Source organism: Myotis davidii, unplaced genomic scaffold, assembly GCF_000327345.1.
Source record: "Myotis davidii unplaced genomic scaffold, ASM32734v1 scaffold332, whole genome shotgun sequence".
NCBI lineage: Eukaryota > Metazoa > Chordata > Mammalia > Chiroptera > Vespertilionidae > Myotis > Myotis davidii.
The window spans coordinates 1,841,430-1,848,703 of NW_006285779.1; the positions used below are offsets into that span (position 1 = coordinate 1,841,430).

At 51.6% G+C, this 7,274-nt stretch overlaps 1 protein-coding gene across 1 annotated transcript in view; it reads left to right on the forward strand.

Moving 5' to 3' along the window:
• The window catches only part of SH3PXD2A (SH3 and PX domains 2A), a gene marked incomplete at its 3' end in the record, with an annotated part of 169,961 nt that overhangs the window by 89,370 nt on the left and 73,317 nt on the right, over positions 1-7,274 (forward strand). The gene's annotated exons all lie outside the window — the stretch shown is intronic.

Here is a 7,274-nt window from a genome sequence, read left to right on the forward strand (position 1 = left end):
TGCTGGGCACTGCTGGGCACCGCTCTGACTACTCCTTGGGTCCTTCCCAAGGCGCGGGGTGATGGGAAGGTTAACAGAGACGCAGGTCTTTCCCCGCGGGACTGTGACGTCCAGGACTGGGAAGGGGTCGTACTTGAGTGGCTGAGTTTTCACCCTGCAGCGCAGACTTCCCTCTCCTCCTCCTCCTCCTCCTCCTCTTCGTGAGCCCTCCTTGCTGCGGGGGAGGACAGCAGATGCGAGTGCGAGGGGGCCCAACCGCCCGGCCTTGGCCTGGCAGGTGCCAGGGCTCACCCCGAGTTTGCCAAGCGGGTGGAGACAGAGAGGCGGAGCCGGCCCTCCACGGGCGGGCGCTGTCCACTGGGGTCAGAGAAGGGTTCTCCTGGGTGGGGCAGGCCGGGCTAGGCGGATGCCTGGTGTGGGTGGGGTGTCGTTGTTGGGGGAGGGTGGTCCCTAGGAGTTAGGGCTGTGTGTGTACAGATGGGGGAGGGAGGGAAAGCGCGTGGACTGCATCCATCCATGTTGGCATGGGTACTGCCTCTATTTATGGGGGTGGTGAGTTATGGGGGTGAGCAGCCCTCTGAGGAGGTCTGGCCCTTGGCGATGCGGGAAGTGTGTATAAAACCACGTGGCTCACGTTAATGGTTCCTGTGGGAGGCATGTGTCTAGTGCCCTGGCCTGTGGATGAGCAGAGGCGTGTGTGCCTGTGTGTGATGGATGAGGTGGGGGGTTAGGGGTTGGTTGCATAGTGTGTGTTTCTGAGTGTGGGTTTCTCTGTTCTATGGTACAAGAGTTTGCTCATATGCTTATTGGGATTGGAAAGTTGTGTCCTGGGTGATGTACTGGGCGGCATGTGTGTATGTGGGGCTGAGTGGGTCTGCATCGTTGCGTGCTGTGAGGCTGTTTACTTGTGTGGGTGCACAGACGTTGGGTATGTGTGCCAGTGTGTTGGGCTCTGTTTGGTTGTGGGTTGGAGCCTGTGTTCATGTGTTTGGTTCCCTGTTTGGGGGGGCGGGGGGCTGCGGGATGCGATGTGTGTGCTCGGCCCTGTCACCTGGGCAGCGGGTGTCTCTGCAGTGCCCGCCCACTGATGCAGAAGGCCTTTCCTCCGTGGCCAGGAGGGTAGGCTGCCTTATGACCCTGAGGAGCTGCAACATCGCCTCAGCTGTCACTTGCGGTCACGGCCCCCGAGAGCTGGGAAGGACCTGCAAACCTGGGCCTGTGTCTGGGACAGCCCCCTCCCCAGGAGACTTGTGCTGGGCCTCAGACCATAGTATCCTGGCTGAGCCTGGGCTCGGAATCTGGCAGGAGTGGCCTTAGGCAGGTTTATAACCTCTGCTTCCGTTTCATTTTCTTCAAAACAAAGATGATAATAGTCTCTGTCTCACATGTAGCACACGATAACTACAACAGAAGTATTAGTTTCTCATCATCATCAGACTTTCTGAAGGCATGGGACTGGGTGATCCCTTTTCCACTCTGGGCCTCAGTTTCCCTCCGTGAAGTCAGGGGCTGGACCAGATAACCCCTCAGGTCCCCCCACCCGCAGCCTCTGAAGCTCAGGTTCTGTGCTGCTTCTTAAGCAATGCAGGGCCCCACCCAGGGAAACCTCACCCAGATCCTCTGCCTTCCTCTCTCAGGCCGGGAAGAGGCTGGATGGAGGAATTTAATTTGCGCTGGTGTGCTTAGGATAATGGCCACTTAGCGTCGTGGTTAAAGCGCCAGCCCTGGAGCCGCGGCAGGAGTTTAGAGCTTGGCTTTCCTCCTCTGAGACCCGGGGCAGATATCTTACCCTCTCTGTGCCTGTTCTCTCTTCTGTAGATTGGGGATAACATTCATACACATTGTCAAAAAAAATTCTCACACATTGTAATGGTTCATTTTACTTAATTTATGTGTCAACTTGGCTCAGCCATGGTAAAGCATTATTCTGAATGGTTCTATGAAGGTGGGTTTTGAATGAGATTAACTTTTAAATTGGTGGGCTTTGAGCCCGGCCGGTGTGGCTCAGTGGTTGAGCATCAGCCAATGAACCAGGAGGTCATGGTTTGATTCCTGGTCAGGGTATATGCCTGGGTTGTGGACTTGGTCCCCTCTTAGGGGCATGCAGAAAGCAGTCGATCTGTGTTTTTATCTCATCATTGATGTTTGTATTGCTCTCTCTCCCTCTCCTTTCCTCTCTCGAAATCAATAAAAACTGATAAATCAGTGGACTTAGAGATTACCTTCTATAACAGTGATGGCGAACCTTTTGAACTCGGCATTTTGAAAAACCCTAACTTAACTCTGGTGCCGTGTCACATATAGAAATTTTTTGATATTTGCCACCATAGTAAAACAAAGACTTATGTTTTTGATATTTATTCTATATATTTAAATGCCATTTAACAAAGGAAAATCAACCAAAAAAATGAGTTCGCGTGTCACCTCTGACACGCATGTCATAGGTTCGCCATCACTGTTCTATAACATGTGTTGGCCTCATCTGGTCCGTTGAAGGCCTTAATAGAACAAGGACTGACTTCCCCTGAGCAAGAAGTCATTCTGCCAGCAGACTGCCTTTGTACTTGAACTGCAACTCTTCCCTGAGTATTTAGCCTGCTAGCCTAATCAGATTTGGGGCTCACCATGCCTCTACAGTCATATATTATATGCATACCGTGTTCTGTTTCTCTGAAGAACCCTGACTGATACACACCTCATAAGGTTATAATGACGAATATATATATATATATATGCTTAGAACACTGCCTGCAACCTGGAAAGCACTCCCAACGTGCGAGCTAGCTACTGTTATTATTTGATGAGCATTTACTGTGTGCTGGCAACTTTACAAATGTCTCCTCACTTGTTGCTCAGAGCCACGTTGCCTAGTGGGTAGGTGGGTAGGATTCCCATTTCGCAAATGAGAAACTGAGGCTCTGAGAGGATGGCTGCCCAGTCTGTGGCAAAGTGAGGATGTGAGTCCAAGTTTAGGGTTCTCCGCTGCTCTGTTGGGAAGCTCACGAAGCTCCCCAGGGTCCCTTTAGCGAGGGACATTTGCACCGAGGAAACGGATGCTGTCATCACTTGCACATTTTAGACCCCAAAGCCCCAGCTCCTAGGAAGATCTCTAGGAGGGATCTCCTTGCGCACAGATCTGAAGCCAGGCCTAGGGAGGGTGGAGTCAACAGGGAGAAAGTTCTCAACAGAACACAGCCTTAGGGCAGGGCAGGACCAGTGACCTTGAAAACAGCCTCAGATTTCTGCTCCTTCCTGCATCTTCCCCACCCCCATCCACCCTGTTGCTCAAGCCCAACATCTAGAAGTCACCCTTGATTCCTCCCTTTCTCTCACCTGCCAACCTGACCTCCAGATCCCTTCAGCTCTCCCACCTCCACCACCAGCCCCTGTTGGGAAGCCTCTCATCTCTGCCTGCCCACCAGCTCCTTCCTTGGCCTCTCTGCTTCCACTAAGCAAATACTCTCAAGGTTTTATTTTATTATTATTATTATTATTATTTGCATAACTAATTCACTTCATTGTACTGATGGGGTGGTCATAATAATCTGGCCACTCAGTGTACATCGTTTGTTCTCTCCAAATGGCCTTTATTTACACTTGCTGTTCCCTCTGCCTAAATGCTGTTCCCGCATGGCTAGCTCCTTCTTAAGATTTCTGCTTAATTGTCACCTGGGAGAAGCTGCCCCCATCCTCCACTGCCTCACTGCCCCCTCAACTCACCCTGCTTCTTCCCTGCACCTCACTGAGCACACTCTAATTACCTCTTGGGTTTGTTTTCTTTCCTTTTACTTCCTTTATTTCTTTCCACCACCTTGAGAGTGAGGACCTTGCTGCAGGCCTCGCACTAGCTCTATGCCAGGTACTGTGTCAGGTGTTGAGGTTGCAGGAATGTGTCTGCCTGCCTTTGAGGGGTTTACAGTCTTCTAAGGGTGGTGAGCTGTATTTACAAGGATGTATATTAGATGGAGGGAGTGCCATGATTACCTAAGGAAGAGCAGTCCAGGCCAAGGGCACAGTGAGTGCAAAGGCCCTGGGGTGGGAGCATGCTGGCTTGCTCGGGGCAAGGCAGGGAGGCTTGTGGCTGGGGATGGAGAAGAGGGGAGGTCGAGGTGGTAGGAAATGAGAGCAGAGATGCAGCTGGGGGTGGGGAGAGCAGCATAGACCACCGGGGCCTTGCAGGCCATTTTAAGGATTTTGACTTCCACCGTGAGATAAAGCGCCACCAAAGCAGGGGTGGGGAACCTTTTTTTCTGCCAAGAGACATACGGATATTTATAACATCATTCATGGGCCATACTAAATTATCAACTTAAAAATTTGCCTGCTATACTGGTCAAACATTTAATTAACTCACCCCTAATGCTTTGGCAGAACCAGACCAGATGATTTCAAGGGCCTAATGCAGTCCAGGGGCTGGACATTCCCTACCCCTGCTCTAAAGGGTCCCGAAGAGGGGGCTGTGACCTGACTTAGACCTTAGAAGCATTTTTCTGACGGGTGACGAGACAGATGAGCGATGAGGACGCCAGCTGCAGTGGGGGTGCTGGGTTTGATGACGGTGTGGGCTGTGAGGGGGAGTTTTACTGGGCGCTGGGAAGAGCCAGGTTGCCTGGGCTTCCAGTCTTAGTCCCACATGTTGCTGGTCATGTCATCTCAGCTCTGTTACCTCCCCTGTTCTGTTGTGTTGGTCAGGGGTCAACTAGAGAAACAGAACCAGGAGGTGCTATGTCTGTATTCAGAGATTTCTGCAAGTTTTGGCTGACTAGGCAAGTGTGAAGTTCAAGGGCAGGCTGGGGTTGTGGTCCACAGGTGAAATTTCTTTTTCTTTTCTTTTTTTTTCTTTGTGCAATTTCTTTTTTAGTGAAGCCCCAGCTCTGCCTAATCTCACTGCAAAGTAATTATGGACTTTATCACATCTGCAAACTATCTTCCCCAGCAACACCTAGCTTAGTGTGTGGTTGAAAAGTTGACACACAAAACTGTCACTCCTGTAAAATGAAGTCGTTATCAGAGCAGCTACCTGCAGGACAGTGCAGAGGTTCAAGGAGGTGGTGCTGTTAGAGGGCTTTGTGCCTGGCAGTGGGAAGGGCCAGTTGCTGTTAGCTGTGATTGGCCAGGTGAGCGCTGCTCTGGGAGCTGGGAGCGGGCTGGAGCGGGCGCCCCAGAGCAGGGGCTTCAATGGTGCCCTCAGCTCTAGGAAGCGGCCTTCTCCAGGGCCCAGGACTGAGGAGTTCTGAGTTGAGCCACGAGGGGGCGCAGGAGGCCACGGATCCTGTGGACTCGACCTGGCCCTGGGATGGTTGCTGGGCCGAAGGACTGGTCCTCTTCCCAGCAGTTCTGTGAAGCTGCCGCTAGTGTAAATGCAAATAAGGTTGCTCAAGAGTGTTGTAAGTTTGTTCTTTGGAGCAAGTATGGATGCTTCTCATGAAATCCTGTTTACTTTATACTTTTCTTTGGAATAACTGGTGAGCTCAGGCCAACTTCCATTTTAGTGATCATAAAACCTGCATTATTATTATTGGACAGAATTAAGGAGATCAGCGTTACTGTAGTTACATCAGGAGAAGCATGTTTTGCTTGGAGGTGAGAGTTAGGTTTGGGCATCAGACAGGGTTTGAACCCCTTCTCTGCCGTGCGTTTGCTCTGTAACCTGGAAACTTACTTACCCCATGACCTTCATGCCCCCACATGGAAAATGGGGGTACAAATTGTACCCGCCCCGATTAAATGTAAGGGTTGAACTAGCAGAGGGCCTGGCACATAGCAGGCTCCCAATAATAGTAGCTACCATTGTTGTTTTAGTTATCGATGGGTTCTGGAAGGAGGAGAGAATTTGGTTTTACCTTTGCTTTGAGAGTAAAGACCCACTTGAAGCATTTATTTCCATCTGTGAGCCCTGGGCCTGGCCCAGAGGAGATGGACCTAGACTCAGCCATGGCAGAGGATGCTGCAGAATTAAGAACACGGACTCCAGAACCAAAATGCCTAGCTTCATGCCCCAGCTCTGGGAAAGTCCTTCACTTGCCGGTGCCTCAGTTTCCTCATCTGTGAAATGGGATAATGATAGCACTTCGTCAGATTGTTTGAGGCTTGAAGGTGAGTTAATGCATGTGAAGGGTTACCTCCAACACTGTGCTTGGTCCAGTAAACACTCACTAAGCTGCTTTTATTGTGATAGGAGACGCACCTTAGGTGTCTGGCTCTCAACCAGGAGAGACCGCTGGCTGTAGATTTGCCCTCTGCCACGAGGGACTCCTTGATCAAACAGGGGAAGGCAGTGTGTGCAACTATCTCGTAATGGCCAATAAGCCTACAATAACCCAGGCAGGTGGTCTTGCGCCCTCCCCTCCCCCCCATTCATAGACCAGGAAAGGTAGGTTAACAAACTTGCCCAAGGTCACCTAGCCAAGTCGACGGGATTCGAACCCAGTCCTTCTGATCCAAACCTCTTTCTGCTGAAATCTGTTCCTTCCTGAGCCAAGGCCTATAGATGACCAGGATGTGGGCTCTGAAGACCTCTAACGGGCAGTTCCCAGTGGGAGGGACCTGCCCCAGAAAGAGCCCCCTGAGGTTTTAGAAGGACCCCCTTGGTCACAAGGGATTCCTAATTGGATCAAGGGTCTCTTTGAAGAGTATGACTAATATCCCCTTAATTTCTCTTTTTATGAATTTGGTTCCTAATGAAATGGATTTTCTGAAAGCAAAGACCCATGCACACGTACCAGCTACTATAGAAAGGTAGTTGGCCTTCTCCTTTTAGAAATGAAGCAACTAAGAGAGGGGCTGTTGCCTGGCTAAGGAGAGGGGTGGGCAGAACCTGGGTCCTGCTCAGCGCACTCCCATGAGCTCTGGGAGGAGGTGGAGGCAGAGTGAGGGGGGCCGTTGTGCAGCAGAGAAAGCAGCTCCTAAGACTTCCTGTGTCTCCTCTTCCCCCAGAGGATGCCCCAGGACACAGAGCAGAACTAGCTCTCCTGGCCCGGGGCCTGCCCTGCTCACCAGCCACAGAGGGAGACGGACAGAGACAAAGCAGATGCAGGCGCCGTCACTCCCCCAGTGTGCAGGGTCCCCCGCCCCCCAGTGTGCACGGTTCCCCGAGGCTCCCATTCCTCTTAAGCATTGCTGGTGCCTGGCCTCTTGGAGCTCACAGCTCAGCTGAGAAAGCAGGGCATTGTCAGGGATTCATTAACGCATACAAGGCAGGATGGATTGTGACCCTCAAGCTGCGGGAGTCACATAAGAGCGGGGGTAGAGATGTGTCCTGGAGGAAGGGAGAG